The sequence below is a fragment of the Aegilops tauschii genome, chromosome 2, assembly GCF_002575655.3.
Source record: "Aegilops tauschii subsp. strangulata cultivar AL8/78 chromosome 2, Aet v6.0, whole genome shotgun sequence".
In the NCBI taxonomy this organism is placed as follows: Eukaryota; Viridiplantae; Streptophyta; class Magnoliopsida; order Poales; family Poaceae; genus Aegilops; species Aegilops tauschii.
Window position 1 is genome coordinate 346,691,018 of NC_053036.3, and position 22,955 is coordinate 346,713,972.

Here is a 22,955-nt window from a genome sequence, read left to right on the forward strand (position 1 = left end):
TCCACATAACCCCCATCATTATACTCTATTCCACCCATAGTGCTATATCCATGGCTCACGCTCATGTATTGCGTGAAGGTTTATAAAGTTTGAGATTACTAAAGTATGAAACAATTGCTTGGCTTGTCATCGGGGCTGTGCATGATGAGAGCATTCTTGTGTGACGAAAATGGAGCATGACTAAACTATATGATTTTGTAGGGATGAACTTTCTTTGGCCATGTTATTTTGAGAAGACATAATTGCTTAGTTAGTATGCTTGAAGTATTATTATTTCTATGTCAATATTAAACTTTTGTCTTGAATCTTTTGGATCTGAATATTCATACCACAATTAAGAAGAATTACATTTAAATTATGCCTAGCATTTCGCATAAAAAATTCTGTTTGTATCATTTACCTACTCGAGGACGAGCATGAATTAAGCTTGGGGATGCTTGATACGTCTCCAACGTATCTATAATTTTTGATTGCTCCATGCTATATTATCTTCTGTTTTGGACATTATTGGGCTTTATTATTCACTTTTATATTATTTTTGGGGCTAACCTATTAACCGGAGGCCCAGCCTAGAATTGCTGTTTTTTTTGCCTATTTCAGAGTTTCGCAGAAAAATAATATCAAACGGAGTCCAAACGGAATGAAACCTTCGGGAACGTGATTTTTGGAACGAACATGATCCAGGAGAATTGGACCCTAAGTCAAGGAAGCTTCGAGGAAGCCACGAGGTAGGGGGGCGCGCCTACCCCCCCAGGCGCGCCCTCCACCCTCATGGGCCCCATGTTGCTCCACCGACGTACTCCTTCCTCCTATATATACCTACGTACCCCAAACGATCAGATACGGAGCCAAAAACCTAATTCCACCGCCGCAACCTTCTGTACCCACGAGATCCCATCTTGGGGCCTGTCCGGAGCTCCGCCGGAGGGGGCATCGATCACGGAGGGCTTCTACATCAACACCATAGCCTCTCCGATGAAGTGTGAGTAGTTTACCTCAGACCTTCGGGTCCATAGTTATTAGCTAGATGGCTTCTTCTCTCTTTTTGGATCTCAATACAATGTTCTCCCCCTCTCTCATGGAGATCTATTCGATGTAATCTTCTTTTGCGGTGTGTTTGTTGAGACCGATGAATTGTGGGTTTATGATCAGGTTTATCTATGAACAATATTTGAATCTTCTGAATTATTTTATGTATGATTGGTTATCTTTGCAAGTCTCTTCGAATTATCTGTTTGGTTTGGCCTACTAGATTGATCTTTCTTGCAATGGGAGAAGTGCTTAGCTTTGGGTTCAATCTTGCGGTGTCCTTTCCCAGTGACAGTAGGGGCAGCAAGGCACATATTGTATTGTTGCCATCGTGGATAACAAGATGGTTTTTTTTAATCATATTGCATGAATTTATCCCTCTACATCATGTCATCTTGCTTAAGGCGTTACTCTGTTCTTATGAACTTAATACTCTAGATGCATGCTAGATAGCGGTCGATGTGTGGAGTAATAGTAGTAGATGCAGGCAGGAGTCGGTCTACTTGTCTCGGACGTGATGCCTATATACGTGATCATACCTAGATATTCTCATAACTATGCTCAATTCTGTCAATTGCTCAACAGTAATTTGTTCACCCACCGTAAAATACTTATGCTCTTGATAGAAGCCACTAGTGAAACCTATGGCCCCGGGTCTATCTTCATCATATTAATCTTCCAACGCTTAGTTATTTCCTTTGCTTTTTATTTTGCTTTTATTTTACTTTGCATCTTTATCATAAAAATACCAAAAATATTATCCTATCATATCTATTAGATCTCACTCTCGTAAGTGACCGTGTAGGGATTGACAACCCCTTATCGCGTTGGTTGCGAGGATTTATTTGTTTTGTGTAGGTGCGAGGGACTCACGCGTAGCCTCCTACTGGATTGATACCTTGGTTCTCAAAAACTGAGGGAAATACTTACGCTACTTTGCTGCATCACCCTTTCCTCTTCAAGGGAAAACCAACGCAGTGCTCAAGAGGTAGCAGGCTGCCGCCTACAAGGCCGGGAAGGAGAACGCCGGCGTCTGGCCAGCATGCCCCGATGGCAGCATGTGAGAAGTAGTTTAAGTTTGTAGTATTAGAGCAAATTACTAGTAGTACTTTAAGTTTGTAGTATTAACGTACAATGTCGGTAAGAGCATCCATTGAGGGCTTTGAGCGTTGTTTAGCATGGGTGCCCGTGCGTTTTTTGGCATTAATTATTAGAAGATCACAAAACACATGGTTTTTATGCCGTACCCGTTTGTGTTTTTTGCGTTCATGACCCATAAGTCAGTTACCTGTGTGATGTTTCCTAATAAACCAGGCGTACCATTGACCGAAAAAATCAAGTACACGTGTACATTTTTTTGGAGACGGGATCTGCCAACTTTCTTTTTTCTCGCACACGAGTATTTTACGCGCTTCGTGTGTGTTGTGTGTTTCCCTCGCCCGAGTTTCAAGTTTCGCAGTGAAATTTTCATTAGGCGCGCGATTTCAGAATTTATTCCTCCAACCACATCCCCCCCTCGCGCCTCCCCCTACCGGCATCTCAAACCGGCGCCGCCGCAACCACAGCTTCAACCACATCTACGTTCTGCTCGGATCTAGTCAGGTAACCCACCGATCTCTATCATGGCCCCAGCCTGATTGCTTAAATGGCGCATGCGAAACATCCTCATGCCTCCAAATCCCCACTGCTAGGAGCTGATGGTGGTCCATGGCGCTATGGCCGCTGTGTGTGTTGACCCGGAGGAACACCTCGCCTCTGCCGCCGCTGCCGACATGGTGTAGGCTCTGGCCCAGATGAAGTCCCCTAGCGACTACCCCCCCAGGACTTAACAGGTAAGATCTGACCAGCTAAATCTTACCAATACCACTTGCAACGACTATGATTTTTAGGGTTGATATATTAAGCATGTTTGTGCCTTGTTTATTTGTAACATCCCAAATTTTCAATTTGGTATGTTATACATAGATCATCATTGCATATCATATTTTATTGCATTTTGACAAATCCTCGATAAATCCTAAGCAACTCAAGGACCCTCGGAGAGAGTTGGGGAATTTCTCGAATTTTCATATTTGATTTTCATCAAATATTAAGACGAGGATTTAGGTTTTAATTATTTTCTCTCCGAAAAAATATTTCATTAAACAAAATAAATGAGAGGAGAAAATATGACTTCTCCAAAACAATTGAAATACTGGAGGAAAAATGTTAAAAGCATCTATTGGATTTTATTCGGATTTTATTTGCAATTTTTATTGCATTAAAAATATTGCAGGTTTTCAAAAATTTGTTTTGTGTTAAAAAAATGTTCACCCTATTCTAGATTTTCTAACTAGACGGGGAAAATTTATTTTATCTTTTTTGGACTTTTATTTATTTTTCTACGAATTATTTTCCGCGGAATGTTTTTTTTTAAAAAAACAACAGCGCAGCGCCCGACTGGGCCGAGCCCAGCCGTGCCAGGCCGCCGGCCCGCCCGCGTCGTTCTCCTCGCGCACGAGCGCCGCCGCCGCGCCGTGTCCATGGCGGACACGGGAGCCGCCCCGCCCGGCTTGCCCCTCCCCCAAGCCACCGGAGCCCCCCCCTCCTATTTATACCCCGCACCCCCCTCTTCTCTCACCCCCGCCGCCGCCGCACTTGCCCGCCACCGCCGGAGTCGAGCACGGGAGCCGCCGCCGCCGCCGTTTGCCGCCGCCCCTCGCCCTCCCCGAGCACCCCGCACCCCGCCACCCTTGCCGCCCCTCGCCGGAGCACGGGAGCCCCGCCGGAGCACGCCCCCGACGAGGTAGCCGCACCTCGCCTCGTTGCCGGTTTTGTTTTAAAAAAACGTTCGTTTAAATAAAAACTCTAGATCGGTTTTTTTTCGGTTTTGTTATTTTGCGAGCGTTCACCGAACCGTTCGTTCTAACGCACGCGTTCGTCGGTTTTTCTCTGTTTACGAACGTCCGTTCATTAACCGTTCGTCCATTTTTCTTTTTCGTCGGATTTTTCCGCGATTATCTCAGATTCGATTTCTGATCGAATCTTCGTTTCTGTTTAACTTTTCGCTCGTTTATCGGAATCAGGCGATTCAAGCACCTAGAGTTTGGTCTCGAAATTCTCTTTCCGTTTAACCTACTCAAACAAGTTTTTGCTACTGTAAAATTTGACCTAGATCCAGATTAGTAAACGAAGCTTGTTTCTTTCGCAGTTTGACTTTCGTTGCTTCGTTCGAGTTGATTCTTTTTGCAAACCGGAGTTCTTAAGTTGAACTTTCTGGTTGGATCTTTCATTCGAGTTTTACCTGTGCATTAGATGAGTACTGATTGTATGCTTGTTTGTTTGCGATAGAGTACCCGGAGTGTGCCGCTTGTTACTTCGAATCGCTAGGTTTCGCGGATCATCAGCAAGGCAAGTAACACTTTGATCATACCTTCCATACCCAGTTTTATTGCATTAGATCTTTTCCTCAAACAATTGCATGATTAGGATCTGATTAAATTGTGGGAACTGGGAAGTAGTTGAGGTAGTACCTATTACCTGTTTTCTTATCAAACCCTAGGGAGTTACTTCTACGTTGCTATTATATTGCCTTGCTATGCTCGTAGACGTGGATTGGGTTTGAGAGATATTCATGACAGATGTGAGATGTTTATTAATGGTTCAACTTAAGGTGGCAACTAAAACTCACATCTGGGTGGATTGAGGCACCTGGAGAACCCAGTGTTGTCTGATTTTATAAGGTCCGCCACCCAGGCTCAAAGGGATCATAAGATTATTCATGCTAGAAACTTCCGTGTGCAGCCACAAGCTATTATGGGCTCTAGCATAGTTGAGTAGGTTACATGATCTCTTGAAGAGGTGGGCTAGCAGATGTAGGGGAAAGTAGGTGTACCGGTCCACCCAGAGTAAAGAGTGATTGTTCCTGAAAGACTGTGTCTCGGTCATCCGTTTCTCAAACATCATGCAGTGCGAGAATCAAGCGGAGGCGATCGAGTCTTGTGGGGAAAAGTGCACAAACCTCTGCAGAGTGTACAAACTAATCATGGTTAGCCGTGTCCCCGGTTATGGACAACTTGAGTATCTAGTACCTGGATTATCATTTGAATCTCATCACCATGTTACTTTTAATTAATTTTGTTGGGTTAATGATGATACTTAATTGGGATTGAGTTGGAGGTACCTTCTCAATGTTTAACAACCACCATGATAGTTAAATAAAATTTATTCCTTTGAAGTAGGGAAAAATTGGCTTTTCGCATAAACTGTAACCATAGAGCTTTCCACCAGCCATATATGCATGTAGTATAGCATTATTATTGTTCATTACTCTCTATGTGTTACATTGCCAGCATATTCCATGTGCTGACCCGTTTTCGGGCTGCAACGTTTCATGTTGCAGACTTTTCAGACGACGAGTAAGGTGCCTTAGGTCGTGGTCTTATACTCAGTGATGCCGCTGGAGTTGATGGACTCACTTATCTTCCAAGTCTTCCGCTGTTATCGTTATTAGATGGCCTTAAGCCATATTTATCATACTTAATCTCTTTGGAGATATTCGATGTAATAAGTGTGTGATTGCTACTCTGTTATAAATCCTCCATTTGTACTGTGCGTGTCAGCATTACTGATCCAGGGATGACACTGGTGCACAGCAGCACAGACCATTTGAGGTCTGGTCGCTACATTATTTCAGTACAACACACTTTGTAATGTCCAAATATTACCGTGTCCAGCTCAATTTCACCAATACCAGCAACAAACTTACAATACATGACTCAGGATATCACTAGAGATGCTGCCCATTTGCTATTTTTAGTGGATGCTAACCCTGTTGTACTTAACATGCCTGTCCATGTACTTACGCAGGGTCATAACGGCCGATGCTGTTGTTTGCCATCGAGGTTAGCTGCATCCCATGTCTTACAATATTTCACATAATTTGTGCAATTGCAGTTTAACTTCTACCATTTATTGGTTGCCTGTAGGTACACATGTCAGTGGCACTGATCCATGCTTCGACCCGGAGGAACAACTCGCCTTCGCCGTCGCTGACTTTGGGCGGGCTCTGGCCAAGATGAAGTGCCCCAGCAACTACCTCTCAGGACTTACCAAGTATGTACTCACCATTCCAGGAAGGACGTTTGTGCCAACTACTAAACCCATAAGATTGGTTTTCGAAGCACCAACCTGGAGTTTAGGGAAGAGCATGGCCGCACACATCGCCATGGGATGCATTGGAGAAGTCTACCACCAGGAGCTTAAGGATACAATTTATCAGATTTGTGGACGCCGAGACGCGCAATGGGAGATGATCAGAACCAAGAAGGATGGATCAATCACAGCTTTCATCCAGGAGCAAAACCAACATATTCGTCGCCAGGAGAACCAGATGTGCACGAACAAGGAAGAACTGAAGAAGGCACTAACCAAGATCAAGGAGCTGGAGGAAGAACTCAAGGTTACACGCGAGGATTATTTGGAGGAAATCATCGCACTAGTAAGGAAGAATGACGACCTGGAGAAGAAGATTGGAGTATTCATGGGAAATCCAGTGCCAAAAGCAAAAGATGACGAATGCACTTGTCCGGATAACTACATCATCATCAACGACACCGACTCGGAACCAAGTGAAGATGACTGGGTTGACGAAGCTGGAGCAGACATCATGGAGTCTTCAACGGATTAGAATTTTTATTAGACCACCATATTAGTAGTAGTTTCCCCCCATTTAATAGTATAGTTCAAGCACTTTGTAACGCTAGTTAGATCGATTGTTATGCCTTGTTTGAATTGATTGAGTGATATTGATTGTATTTGTCTCATGAGCATATGCGTAGTGTTTTCTCTCTAGACCTCATTCTACTCTTAACTCTCACCTTTTCTAACCTATCAGATGCCTCCGAGACGCGACAACGGATTTGTTTTCCCGCCAGAGATCACCCAGTTGATTCAGCAACAGAATGCCCTGATGCAAGTGTTAGTGCAGAACCAAGGCAACAACAACAACAACAACAACCCACCGCCACCACCACCACCACCTGTTGATCACTTAGCCCGTTTCTTAAGGCTAAACCCGCCGGTGTTTTCCAGTAGCACCGAGCCGATTGTTGCAGATGATTGGCTCCGCAAAGTTGGAAGGGAGTTGACCACTGCAGGATGCACAGATGCGGAAAGAGTGCGTTTTGCCGCCCATCAGCTTGATGGACCCGCAGCATCATGGTGGGAGAATTATACAGCCACGCACCCTATTGACACTGTCACATGGGACCAGTTTCAGCAAGCTTTCCGTACAGCACATGTTTCAGTAGGAGCTATGGCTATGAAGAAGCGTGAGTTTTGCAACCTACGCCAAGGAGGACGCACCGTAGGCTAGTATGTGGAGGATTTCAGTAAGTTAGCACGTTATGCACCAGATGACGTTGCTACAGATGCTGCCAAGCAGGAGAAGTTTCTTGAAGGACTGAATGATGAACTGAGTATGCAGTTGATGGTAGCAACCTTCAACAACTACCAGGAGCTGGTAGATAGAGCTCTCATGATTGAAGGGAAGCAACAGCAGATTGAAAACCGTAAGAGGAAGCATGGACAAGGGAAGTACAATTCTGGAGCTCAGCAGAAGCCAAGATTTGCCCCGAAGCCGGGAGGACAGTTTCAGCATACCCATGGAGGAGGTAGTTCGCACAACCATAATGGATCTAAGAATGGTAATGGGAATGGAGGAAGCAACGGACAGAACCGTACCAACCCATCTACCCCAACCAAGAGGGATCTAAGTCACATTACTTGCTTCAAGTGCCAGAAGACTGGACACTATGCAACTGATTGTCCTGAAGCCCAAAATGGAAATGGCAATGGAAGCTCTGGGAAGAAGCCGAACCCGTTCAACAAAGGACATGTGAACCATATGAGCGTGGAGGAGGTTGAAGCTCAGTCTGATGCAGTAATAGGCAAGTTTTTGGTTAAGTCATTTACTGCAACCGTTCTTTTCGATACTGGTGCATCGCATTCATACATATCAAGGGGATTTGTGAATAAGTTTAAGATGTCCACCCAAGTTCTCAAAACCCCTATGTTAGTAACCTCGCTAGGAGCAGAGTATATGGCAAGCCAAGGATGTTTTCAGATACCATTGGCCATTGGAAGGCATGTTTTCCCCTCAGACCTCATAGTTTTGGAGTCGCAAGGTTTGGATGTGATTTTGGGAATGGATTGGCTATCGTTGTATGGAGGGAACATCGATTGTGCCAGCAAGACGATTTTGCTTACCACCCCAGAAGGAAAAAGGATCAAGTATGTATCCCGGCATATGCCGAAGAGGACTCAAGTAAATTCCTTATCAAGAGTTGTACAGGAGGAAGTACGAGTGGTGAAGGATTATCCGGATGTATTTCCAGAAGAGTTGCCAGGCATGCCACTAGATAGAGACATTGAGTTCTTGATTGAACTTTTGCCAGGCACAGGACCAATATCTAAGAGACCGTACAGGATGCCCGCAAAAGATTTGGAGGAAATTAAGAAGCAGATCAAGGAGTTACTGGATAAAGGCTATATTTGCCCAAGTTCGTCACCTTGGGGATCACCAGTACTTCTAGTGGAGAAGAAAGATGGATCGCTGAGGATGGTTGTTGATTACCGAGGATTGAATGAAGTAACCATCAAAAACAAGTATCCACTGCCGATGATCAATGATTTGTTTGACCGCCTACAAGGAGCTAAAGTATTTTCCAAGATCGATCTACGATCAGGATACCATCAGTTAAAGATTCGAGAGCAGGATATACCCAAGACGGCATTTACCACCAGATATGGATTGTATGAGTATACCGTTATGTCATTTGGTCTGACTAACGCACCTGCCTATTTCATGAACCTGATGAAGAAAGTGTTTATGGAGTTTTTGGATAAGTTCGTCGTGGTGTTCATTGACGACATTCTAGTCTTTTCCAAGAATGAGGAAGAGAATGAGGAGCATTTACGATTGGTACTTGAGAAGCTCAGAGAACATCAGTTATACGCCAAGTTCAGCAAGTGTGAGTTTTGGCTGAAGGAAGTTGGATTCCTTGGACATGTTATTTCTGGAGAAGGAATAGCAGTAGACCCTGCCAAGGTTGACACAGTGACAAGTTGGGAAGCACCCACGACAGTTGGAGAAATCCGGAGTTTTCTTGGACTTGCAGGATACTACCGGAGATTCATCGAGAATTTCTCAAGGATTGCTAAGCCCATGACTGAGCTATTGAAGAAGGACAACAAATTCAATTGGACTGAGGAATGTGAAGCTAGTTTCCAAGAGTTTAAGAAACGATTGGTTACATCACCAGTGTTGATTCTGCCAGATCAACGCAAGGATTATGAAGTTTACTGCGACGCTTCTCGTCGAGGACTTGGAGCAGTGCTTATGCAGGAAGGAAGAGTTGTGTCATATGCTTCACGACAACTTAAACCCCATGAGAAGAATTATGCTACGCATGATTTGGAGTTAGCAGCCGTGGTGCATGCATTGAATACATGGAGACATTTTCTCATCGGAAACCATTGTGAGGTGTACACGGATCACAAGAGCTTGAAGTATATTTTCACGCAGAAGGAGTTAAATCTCAGACAGAGGAGATGGTTGGAGCTCATTAAAGATTATGATATGAGATTGCATTATCACCCTGGAAAGGCTAACGTAGTAGCAGACGCGTTGAGCCGCAAGACTCATGTCAACACCCTCATGACAGGAGAGTTACCTCAGGTGTTAGCCGAGGACCTTCGCGAGCTATGTTTGGAGATAGTCCCAAAAGGCTATTTAGCGACATTGGAGATTCAGTCTACCTTGATGGAAAGGATCAGAGAAGCTCAGAAGATAGACAAGGAGATTGAAGAGATAAAGGAGAAGATGAGCAAAGGAAAAGGCAAGGGATTTCGTGAGGATGAGCACGACACCTTATGGTTTGAGGACCGCGTATATGTGCCAAATGATCCGGAGATCAGGAAGTTGATTTTGCAAGAAGCCCATGATTCACTGTACTCGATACACCCAGGGAATACCAAGATGTATTTGGATCTGAAGAATACTTTCTGGTGGACCGGAATGAAGAAGGATATTGCAGAATATGTAGTAGTTTGTGATGTGTGTCAGAGAGTGAAGGCAGAGCATCAGAAGCCAGCAGGATTGCTTCAACCATTGCCAATACCCGAATGGAAGTGGGATAAAATCGGCATGGATTTTATCACAGGATTACCCAGGACTCGTTCAGGCTATGACTCAATATGGGTTGTAGTCGACCGTTTGACGAAAGTGGCTCATTTCATTCCAGTGAAGACCACTTACACCAGTGCTAAGTTGGCAAAGATATACATGACCAGGATCGTATGTTTGCATGGAGTTCCGAGGACCATTGTATCAGACAGAGGAACCCAATTTACCTCGAAGTTTTGGAAGCAGTTACATGAAACATTGGGAACCAGGCTGGAATTTAGTACAACTTTTCACCCGCAGACAGATGGACAGACCGAGAGAGTCAACCAGATTTTGGAGGACATGTTGAGAGCATGTGCACTAGATTATGGATCTAGTTGGGACGATAATTTGCCATATGCAGAGTTTTCATATAACAACAGTTATCAAACCAGTTTGAAGATGGCCCCTTTCGAAGCTTTGTACGGAAGGAGGTGTAGAACACCGTTGTTATGGGACGAAGTTGGAGACCGTCAGTTGTTTGGACCAGATTTGATTAAGGAGTCTGAACAGAAAGTAAGGTTGATTCGCGATAGGCTCAAGGTAGCCCAGTCCAGGCAGAAGAGTTATGCTGATTCTAAACGAAAGGAGACAGTTCACGAAGTTGGAGACCGAGTTTATCTTCGAGTATCACCACTTCGAGGAGTGAAGCGCTTTGGAGTTAAGGGAAAGTTAGCGCCCCGTTTTATCGGACCATACAGAGTTGTGGAACGTATGGGAGAGGTTGCCTACAAGCTGGAATTGCCCGAAGGATTGTCTGGAGTTCATGATGTATTTCACGTCTCCCAGTTGAAGAAGTGCCACGCAGAGATGGCCGAGATACCACTGAGAGATACTGTGCCACTGGAAGCAATTCAGCTGGAAAGTGATTTGACCTATGAGGAGAAACCAGTTAAGATTCTTGAGTATGCCAGCCGAGTTACCCGCAGTAAGGTTATCAAGTTTTGCAAAGTCCAGTGGAGTCACCACACGGAAGATGAAGCCACCTGGGAGCGAGAGGAAGATCTACGGAAGGACCACTCCCACCTGTTTTCTAGCCAACCCGAATCTCAAGGGCGAGATTCATCTTAAGGGGGGTAGGTTTGTAACATCCCAAATTTTCAATTTGGTATGTTATACATAGATCATCATTGCATATCATATTTTATTGCATTTTGACAAATCCTCGATAAATCCTAAGCAACTCAAGGACCCTCGGAGAGAGTTGGGGAATTTCTCGAATTTTCATATTTGATTTTCATCAAATATTAAGACGAGGATTTAGGTTTTAATTATTTTCTCTCCGGAAAAATATTTCATTAAACAAAATAAATGAGAGGAGAAAATATGACTTCTCCAAAACAATTGAAATACTGGAGGAAAAATGTTAAAAGCATCTATTGGATTTTATTCGCAATTTTTATTGCATTAAAAATATTGCAGGTTTTCAAAAATTTATTTTGTGTTAAAAAAATGTTCACCCTATTCTAGATTTTCTAACTAGACGGGGAAAAGTTATTTTATCTTTTTTGGACTTTTATTTATTTTTCTACGAATTATTTTCCGCGGAACGTTAAAAAAAAAACAGCGCAGCGCCCGACTGGGCCGAGCCCAGCCGCGCCAGGCCGCCGGCCCGCCCGCGTCGTCCTCCTCGCGCACGAGCGCCGCCGCCGCGCCGTGTCCATGGCGGACACGGGAGCCGCCCCGCCCGGCTTGCCCCTCCCCCAAGCCACCGGAGCCCCCCTCCTATTTATACCCCGCACCCCCCTCTTCTCTCACCCCCACCGCCGCCGCACTTGCCCGCCGCCGCCGGAGTCGAGCACGGGAGCCGCCGCCGCCACCGTTTGCCGCCGCCCCTCGCCCTCCCCGAGCACCCCGCACCCCGCCGCCCTCGCCGCCCCTCGCCGGAGCACGGGAGCCCCGCCGGAGCACGCCCCCGACGAGGTAGCCGCACCTCGCCTCGTTGCCGGTTTTTTTAAAAACGTTCGTTTAAAAAAAACCCTAGATCGGTTTTTTTTTCGGTTTTGTTATTTTGCGAGCGTTCACCGAACCGTTCGTTCTAACGAACGCGTTCATCGGTTTTTCTCTGTTTACGAATGTCCGTTCATTAACCGTTCGTCCGTTTTTCTTTTTCGTCGGATTTTTCCGCGATTATCTCAGATTCGATTTCTGATCGAATCTTCGTTTCTGTTTAACTTTTCGCTCGTTTATCGGAATCAGGCGATTCAAGCGCCTAGAGTTTCATCTCGAAATTCTCTTTCCGTTTAACCTACTCAAAAAAGTTTTTGCTACGGTAAAATTTGACCTAGATCCAGATTAGTAAACGAAGCTTGTTTCTTTCGCAGTTTGACTTTCGTTGCTTCGTTCGAGTTGATTCTTTTTGCAAACCGGAGTTCTTAAGTTGAACTTTCTGGTTGGATCTTTCATTCGAGTTTTACCTGTGCATTAGATGAGTACTGATTGTATGCTTGTTTGTTTGCGATAGAGTACCCGGAGTGTGCCGCTTGTTACTTCGAATCGCTAGGTTTCGCGGATCATCAGCAAGGCAAGTAACACTTTGATCATACCTTCCATACCCAGTTTTATTGCATTAGATCTTTTCCTCAAACAATTGCATGATTAGGATCTGATTAAATTGTGGGAACTGGGAAGTAGTTGAGGTAGTACCTATTACCTGTTTTCTTATCAAACCCTTGGGAGTTACTTCTACGTTGCTATTATATTGCCTTGCTATGCTCGTAGACGTGGATTGGGTTTGAGAGATATTCATGACAGATGTGAGATGTTTATTAATGGTTCAACTTAAGGTGGCAACTAAAACTCACATCTGGGTGGATTGAGGCACCTGAAGAACCCAGTGTTGTCTGATTTTATAAGGTCCGCCACCCAGGCTCAAAGGGATCATAAGATTATTCATGCTAGAAACTTCCGTGTGCAGCCACAAGCTATTATGGGCTCTAGCATAGTTGAGTAGGTTACATGATCTCTTGAAGAGGTGGGCTAGCAGATGTAGGGGAAAGTAGGTGTACCGGTCCACCCAGAGTAAAGAGTGATTGTTCCTGAAAGACTGTGTCTCGGTCATCCGTTTCTCAAACATCATGCAGTGCGAGAATCAAGCGGAGGCGATCGAGTCTTGTGGGGAAAAGTGCACAAACCTCTGCAGAGTGTACAAACTAATCATGGTTAGCCGTGTCCCCGGTTATGGACAACTTGAGTATCTAGTACCTGGATTATCATTTGAATCTCATCACCATGTTACTTTTAATTAATTTTGTTGGGTTAATGATGATACTTAATTGGGATTGAGTTGGAGGTACCTTCTCAATGTTTAACAACCACCATGATAGTTAAATAAAATTTATTCCTTTGAAGTAGGGAAAAATTGGCTTTTCGCATAAACTGTAACCATAGAGCTTTCCACCAGCCATATATGCATGTAGTATAGCATTATTATTGTTCATTACTCTCTATGTGTTACATTGCCAGCATATTCCATGTGCTGACCCGTTTTCGGGCTGCAACGTTTCATGTTGCAGACTTTTCAGACGACGAGTAAGGTGCCTTAGGTCGTGGTCTTATACTCAGTGATGCCGCTGGAGTTGATGGACTCACTTATCTTCCAAGTCTTCCGCTGTTATCGTTATTAGATGGCCTTAAGCCATATTTATCATACTTAATCTCTTTGGAGATATTCGATGTAATAAGTGTGTGATTGCTACTCTGTTATAAATCCTCCATTTGTACTGTGCGTGTCAGCATTACTGATCCAGGGATGACACTGGTGCACAGCAGCACAGACCATTTGAGGTCTGGTCGCTACATTATTTCAGTACAACACACTTTGTAATGTCCAAATATTACCGTGTCCAGCTCAATTTCACCAATACCAGCAACAAACTTACAATACATGACTCAGGATATCACTAGAGATGCTGCCCATTTGCTATTTTTAGTGGATGCTAACCCTGTTGTACTTAACATGCCTGTCCATGTACTTACGCAGGGTCATAACGGCCGATGCTGTTGTTTGCCATCGAGGTTAGCTGCATCCCATGTCTTACAGTATTTCACATAATTTGTGCAATTGCAGTTTAACTTCTACCATTTATTGGTTGCCTGTAGGTACACATGTCAGTGGCACTGATCCATGCTTCGACCCGGAGGAACAACTCGCCTTCGCCGTCGCTGACTTTGGGCGGGCTCTGGCCAAGATGAAGTGCCCCAGCAACTACCTCTCAGGACTTACCAAGTATGTACTCACCAGTTCATTCTTACCAATACCAGTTGCAATTAATGGCTATGTTCTGTACGGTTGATGTGTTAAGCATGTTCTAGTAAACATGCCTAACACGTTTTTGCTACTTTCCCTACCTTTTTATAGACATCTGGGCCATTCTCTGCTCTGGCAGCACCTGCCTTGTGATGTTTAACTATGCCAATTGCATTTTTATCAGTACCGGTTTCAATGTCTATTAAGCCTGTTGCAATTAACAGTTGAATCCATTTTTAAACAATTGTATTTCAGTGGCTACAAACTTACAAAACATGACTTAGGATGCTGTTAAGCCTGTTGCAATTAACAGTTGTATCAATTTTTTAATCTGTCCATTTGCTACCATGCTACTCTCCGCAATGAAGATATACTAGAGATGCTGCCCATTTGCTATTTTTGGTGAATGCTAACCCTGTTCTACTTAACATGCCTGTCCATGTACTTACCCAGGGTCATAACGGCCAATGCTGTTGTTTGCCGTCGAGGTTAGCTGCATCCCATGTCTTACAGTATTTCACATCATTTGTGCAATTGCAGTTTAACTTCTACCATTTACTGGTTGCCTATAGGTACACATGTCAGTGGCACTGATCCACAATTCGACCCAGAGGAACAGCTTGCCTCTGCCGCCGCTGACTTTGGGCGGGCTCTGGCCAAGATGAAGTGCCCCAACAACTACCTCTCAGGACTTACCAAGTATGTACTCATCAGTTCAATCTTACCAATACCAGTTGCAATTAATGGCTATGTTTTGTACAGTCGATGTATTAAGCATGTTGTAGTAAACATATCTAACATGTTTTCCCTACCTTTTTATAGACAATTGGGCCATTATCTGCTCTGGCAGCACCTGCCCTGTGATGTTTAACTCTGCCAATTGTATTTTTATCAGTACCGGTTTCAATGGCCATTAAGCCTGTTGCAATTAACAGTTGCATCCATTTTTAAAGTTGTATTCAATGGCTACAAACTTACAAAACATGAATTAGGATGTTGTTAAGCCTGTTGCAATTAACAGTTGTATCCATTTTTTAATCCGCCCCTTTGCTACCGTGCTACTCTTTCGCAATGAAGATATCACTACAGATGCTGTCGTTTTATTACCATTTGCTATTTTTGGTGGATGTTAACCCTGTTGTAGTTAACATTGGCTTTCCATGTACTTACACAGGGCTACAATGGGCGATGCTGTTGTTTGCCGTCGAGGTTAGCTGCATCCCATGTCTTATACACCATCTATTCCTAAATATAAGTATTTTTTAGAGATTCCAATATAGACTACATAAGGAGCAAAATGAGTGAATCTAGATTCTAACCTAAACTATATCTATAATTCTATATACATCCGTATGTAGTTCATATTAAAATCTCAAAAAAAAACTTGTACTTAGGAACATAGGTAGTTGTATTTTACATCATTTGTGCAATCTCAGTTTAGCTTCTAACATTTACTGGTTGCTTGTAGGTACATATATGAGCGGTACTGATCCACGCTTCGATCCCTTGTGCGTATGGGGCAATGAGATATTCATGAACAAGCGTCAAGTGAGGAAACTAAGAAAGATTGTTAGGCGAAAGAAACGGGTGATTGGAATTAAGCTCTTTATTTACACTTTGTCGAAGGCAACAGTGAACTTTAGGATGGTAAGTAATGTGTTGCCTTTCCCCCTGCCCACAACAAGTTACTCTATTAGACCTCAGTATATAATATTTTTCTCTTTTCAGTGGTTTCCGAAGCTATTTACTGATGATTACCTTGCAAACTACATGACCGGAGTGGAGGCAACTAAGGTTAAAGTATATAATTCATGCTACCATGATAATGCTCTAGAAGCCTTCCTAAAAGCTGTGAAGGATGGGCAGGCAATCGTCACAAGGTGTTGGACAAAAGTGGTTCGTGCCTATGGCATGCAGGAAGGCACATTATGGGCGTTCCGCTTCTTCAAAACCGTCGGCAGTCAAAATTATTTACACTTGGCTCTTCGCCTTTACCGCCTTTAAATATTATGGTTCATCATAGTTAATTGCTGCATAATCCTGTAATTACTGAACATATTGTATGGGAAATTTTATTTATGGATTCGTTGTTGAACCATTATGCTGAGAATTTGAATCGCATGTTTCATATTTCAAAATTTCCAATTCGAATAATAAATTACAGGCAAAAATAAAAAGAGAGCAGACGGTCATGGAACTTTGCAAACAGTTCTGGCAGTAAAAGCGCTTGTGATGGATAGCCCAATGCCACACAGTTTTCTACATCAAATCGTGTGTGATGTAGTTCATGAAAGCAAACAGTTAACCAAGGCAGAGCGTGTGTGATAGTTACACCTTTCACACACGATCGTATACATAAAACTTTGTGGAATGTACATACGAACGGAAATATTTTCCCTGGATTGACTATGTGGGATGTACATAAGAACGGAAACGTATTCCTTGGATTGACTTTGTGTGATATAGATACGAACGGAAATGTTTTTCTGGGATTCACCGTGTGGGATGTACATACGAACGGAAATGATTGGGTTTCGATGCCTCGCCCGATCGCACACGGCCCCAGCCTGTGTCCCAGGAGGGCCTATCCCCGACAATTTCTGGGTCGTGTGGGAAGGACCCCCTATCGCCCACACTCACTTGGCGATGGTTCCAAATGCCATCGTGGAAAGGGGTTAAAAACCGTTTGTATAGCACGGACGCGTACTAGTGAAGGTATAATAGTTAGTATCATCTTGTGGTGCACTGATGTCTTCTTCATTTTGCAGACAAAGATCTAGTTGTTCCTTGTCGCTAGTTTCTTTATCCTAACAATCTTTCTTAGTTTCTTGACTTGGCTGATATTCATGGACAACTCATTTCCCCATATGCAAAATGGGGTGAACAGTGGGTCAAAACCTATGACAGCAGGACCTACATGTGCAAGACCAAATTGTTCAATACCTAAATATTAGAATGATTCCTGCAATTGCAGAATAATGTGCTATTAGACAAGGAGCATGCATATGCCCACCTTGATTGTAAACCTCAGTGCTTCCCATTGTTTCCTTGCAACACCTATAAGGTAGATATTGATCAGGTTAAGTTAGGCTTGGCATACTATTAGTAAAATATGTTGATGAAAAACAAACACATTGCAGATTTAGCAGATTAACTCGAGCCACATGGAAAAGCCATTTATCGAAACCAAGCATGCTTAACAACTAGGAAATGCTGCAATTGTATATGTTTCTGATGTGTTAAGTGTAGCCAAAGTTGAATTATTCCTCACATGCATAACAATACAAAATTCTACCCACAACAATTGGACATCACATTGCAGAATTGAACCAAGCAGTTAACTAAACACTACAACAAATGAACCAGACATTAAGTGAGCACCACATTGCACAATATAACATACTCCTAATAGAAGATTAGACAGTTAATCAAACCAAGCATGCTTAACAACTAGGAAATGCTGCCATTGTATATGTTTCTCATGTATTTAGTACATCCAAATTTGATTTATTCCTCACAAGCATAACAATACAAAATTGTACCCACAACAATTGAACATCACATTGCAGACTTGAACCAAATAGTTAACTAAACACCACAACAAATGAACCAAACATTAACTCAGCACCACATTGCACAATATATAACATACTCGAAGATCAGACAGTTAAGCAAATCAAGCATGCTTGACAACTTGGAAATATAGCAATTTCATTTGTTTCTCATGTATTTTGTACAGATATATTCGATTTATTTCTCACATGGAAGACAATACAAAATTGCACCCTGAAGAATTAAACATCACATTGCAGAATTGAACCAAACAGTTAACTGAACACGACAACTAATTAACCAAACAGTTAATAAGTGAGCACCACATTGCACGACATATAGAACATATACACTAGAGCAACATATTGCATGGAAAAAGTAGATAGGACAATTTACTAGAATTTGTTAAGGAAAGGCAAGAGCAGCACATGCAATGGGTAAACCGAGCATGCTGAACATAGGTCCTTATAGTGAGCTAATAAGACAAACTACTCATCGTCGGAGATATCGATGATGATTGGCTCCCTGGACATGGAAGAGGGCGAGGCCTCCACATCATGGGTGCCCTCCTCATAGTGGTGAGTTGCCTGAGCTGCTCCGCGCACCAATCTGCTGGCTCTCGAGTTGAGGTAAGCATGGGCACGCAGGGAAAACACCTCGTAGTCTTCGTCGAAGGCACCGATGGTGGCCTCGAGAAAACACCACGAACTGTCGTTTAAAGCAGCCAAATGTGTCATGGCATCGGCACGCGAGGTGTCGACGGTGGCCTCGACGGGGAGGTGCTCCTCCAAGATCTGGGGGTCGGCACGAATGACAGCCATCGCGACCTCATTCGCGCGTGCGACCATGATTTGCTTCTCCGCTGCCAAATGCTCCTTGAGCTCCTGGCTATACTACGTGCATCATGGCTTAGGGCGGTGCTTATTTGGGGGAGGGGTCGGTGATTTGGGTGGAAGGTGTCTCGCCGGCGGTCGGGGCATGTGGGATGTGGAAGGAGGAGGAGGATGGGGGTCGAGTGTGGATTACCTGCCAGGATCGACGAGGCCGAGCAGTGTGAAGGAGGGTCGCTGGCGAGGAGGCGACACTGCAAGAGAGGAGTGAAGGTTTGAACTTGGAAAGGAATGCAGAAACAGGGGAAATGTGGCTTTTGGTAAGGGGGAGGGGGCGGGGAGGTAGATATTTCCATGGAATTTGAAAATTTGGATCGGTACAGCAAAAAAACTGGCGCGCAAAGTCGACGAACATTCTCGCGTAAGCCATATAATACTCCGATGGTGCTCCAAGATATTGTGTACTGCATCACACACGGTTGGTGACAATAAACTGCGTGTGACCAACTTGATTTTTCGTCTTGATTTGAAATACATAATGGAGTCATAGCGGCAAAGGAGGGTGTTTGAAATGCTAGAACTTTTATCTGCAATGAACATGCAAATATGAGAGTGTAGTAAAAAAATGGACATTCTTTGGGGTTCGTTTGGACATTTATATACATTAACTAAGTATTTTAGGCATTTAAGGTGCATAATTCAAAATTAAACTATATGCACATGCTCCGCTGCACCAAAATGGGTTGTAAAATCATATATGTGTCCATGGATGGATGCTTATGTACAATGCAAGAAATGGGAATGAATTTCAACCACCTCGGCACCGTGTGTCACTGGCAAATGTTGAGATACTTGGTTTTAAAATTCCATTAAATCAAAAACTCGTCTGAAATTCATGAAACTTGGCATGCTATCATGGAATGGCACGAAATGCCGTGGCAAAAATATTGTCCCATTTGGGGCAGATTTGGGTATAAGGTTCTCAGAAACCAGAACTTCTCACAAGAAGCCTCATGGTTCCGGTAGGGGACGTGTCACCTTTATGGACGAAACGATATTTGTTGCCTCTTTTTTCTTTCAATTTTTTCCTAGTGTCAACATAGAACAATAGGAGTACCATTTTAAATTCTATAATTTTTGTGGGTTTGTTTGGACATTTTTATAAATTAACTATTTTTCTAGGCATTTTATGTGCATAATTCAAATTTGAACTACAGGCACATGCTCCGGTGTAGAAAAATGTGTTGAAAAATAAAATGTGTGTCCTTCGGTACATGCTTAGGTCCCATGCAAGGAATGGGAATGAATATGAAACACCTCGGCACCATCGCTCAGCCGTAAACATTGAGATACTTGGTTTTGAAATTCCATTAAATCGAAAATTCAATTGAAATTCATGAGATACTTGGTAACGATAACAAAAGTAATATTTGCAACGATTATATGGTGCGGGATACCGGATGGCGCCCCACCCACCCACCCACCCCTAAACCCTAGCTCTCCGGCGATCTTCACTTCTCACCAATAATTTGGTGATCCAATCCACTCATCTTGTTTGGCGCATCAAGATCTTTCTCCTCATGTCTTTGGAGATGGATTCCTCTCTTGGATCTACTCTTGGCTTGGATTTCTCCAAGGGTAGAGTTTTTGCAGATGAGATCTACAAGGCTTCTGGTCTCACCGTTCATCCGATGAATGATAGAGGAGCTTTCACCCTAGTGGTTTCTTTCAGCACACATGATTTCAGGCTTTCTGAGGATTCTGTGGCCGCAGCGCTTGAGTCTGCATTGGGTGGATCTGCCATTGATCTTTGGGTCACACGCATTGCCGACAAGGTATTAGTTTTAATGTCTCGTGCAAAGATGTTGGCTTTTACATTGTTGATACTAGATCCTATTCTTGCCCACAATTCAAATGTTATTTTCATCTATGGGGCAATGGGGGTCCGAATTGGTATCGTGAGTTCAAAATTTGGAAGAAACAATGTGATGCCAAATGGGTTTTAGTTAGTCCCTCCAAGTGAAGGGCAGCCTTGGGACTTCTTGCAATGCATAAGCCTCCTGCTAAATCAGCTTTTAAGTCTCGATCTGATGTTCGGAAGAACTTATCTTTTGCTATATTTCAAAATTATGATGTGTGCAAGGGGTATAGATATCATGCATCTGCTGATTATGAGATTCCTGATAGGGAGCGCGTGGTTATTCATCCACCATCACCGGTTGATCTCAATTGGACCTTAGCTTCGCCGCCGATCGTTTTTGGCACGGTGAGCTCATCGGTGATCCAACAGCGTTCTGTTGCGGAGGGTTCTGCCTCGGAAATTACGCCGTCTAGTTCGGGCGGGAATTCAGGCCCTTTGAACCAGCCTTGTTTGGGCCCATCTTCGCCCGGCCCAGTTGTGCCTAGTTCATCTCAAGCTGAGGCCTCGTTTGAGCAAATGATCAATAACATGGTTGATGAAATCGTTACGTGTCAGCTATGTTTCAAGCAAGGACATTTTTCTTCTGCGTGCACGTCAACTTTAAAGTGCTTGGGTTGTTCTCGGGTGGGTCATTCGCGACGGGATTGCACCCGTTTTGCTAAGCGTTTGGGTCTGGTTTGGAAACCCAAACCCGCTGTCATTCCAGTTTCCGAGGTTCAAGCTACAGCAACCGGGAATATCTCTCTGACAGGATATCTACCTAACTTGGACTCCTCGGCTTTCATTGCACCGGCCTCCTCGCCCAATTCCATCCACCTTGGCCCCTCAACTCCTCCGGGCTCTCCTCCGGCGACACCACCTCTGCCACAAGAACCGCCATCGCCACCGCCTGCCATGGCCAACTTTCCGCTCGATCCAATGCAGTTTGTTCCTGCTGGCCACCATATCGTTGATGCTGGAGATGCGCGCTGGCCGCGCACATATGTGACGCCGCACGTCCCCATTGTGCGCCGCCACGAGGATTACATGCTTGCTGAAGTGATGCCACTGCCGGAGGCCAACGAGATTGGAGCTGCTCATGAGGAAGTGGCTGACTAGTTGGAGGCTCATGGATACTAGGTTCAGTCCGTGCAACCTTGGATCAATGCAGTAGGTTTGTTCAGAGTTAGAGATCCGGCGGTGCATTTTTCTCTTCTCCAGTTACCTCCGCAGCACCTTGGAAACGATCGATTTGTTCGCTTTATGAAGCATGACGAGGGAGAGGGTTTTCGTGGAGCTCAGGGTTTTCGTCAGGGGCTGATTATGATGCTGGGTATCCCTTTAGTTCTACGCAATACGGATAACATCAGGGCTGCAGTAAATACCTTTGGCAAGTTTCATCATTGGAATAGCCAGGATCCCTATTTAGTCAGAACCCTTGTTTTTGCCTCCTTTACTGAAGATGCTCTTGTTTCGCGAGATGTGGTTTTCAATGACTATGCTGCTTGGGGTGGGGCCCGTGTGTCATGGACTTCCCCTATTTACATTCTTGGCGCCAATTTTGCAGAACAGATGCCGCATGATGAGGATTGGATGCCTATTAATGGAAACCCGCATCCTCTGCCTGGGGTGCCTTTTCCAGAGCTCCCTCCTTTCATTTTGCCCCCATACCCTGCTATGGGATGGAATGATGTGCCACCTCCTCCTCCTGAGCACCCAGACATGGGGGATAACAACTGGGGCAATGCAGCTTGGGGAGAGGATGAGGAGGTTGCTCAAGACAATGTGGAAGTGGAGCAACACTCCATGGTTTTGGATCTTTCTGATGATTTTTCTGTATCTGTGGAGCAATCTATTCAGCCAAACTTTGTGCTGGTTTTTGATGTGGAGCAAAATGCTGAACCTCCAGCTGGGCAGGAGCAACCTGTGGTGGAGGAGCCTGTGTATAACCCTGAGGACTGGGCCATGGTTGTCTACAACCCTCCTCCTGCTGCTGATCATGTTGTTGTCGAACCTATTGCTATTGAGGAGCTTCTGGTTGCCAACATTGCTGATAACAAAGTCTTTTTTGGACCTGAGTTGCCACCAGAGATGGATTTGAGGAGAAAATTTGAGATCTTACTGCAGTCTGACTTCAACTTTCAGCTCACCAAACCTGTTGAGATGCTGCCTGTCAGGTCCTCCATGCTG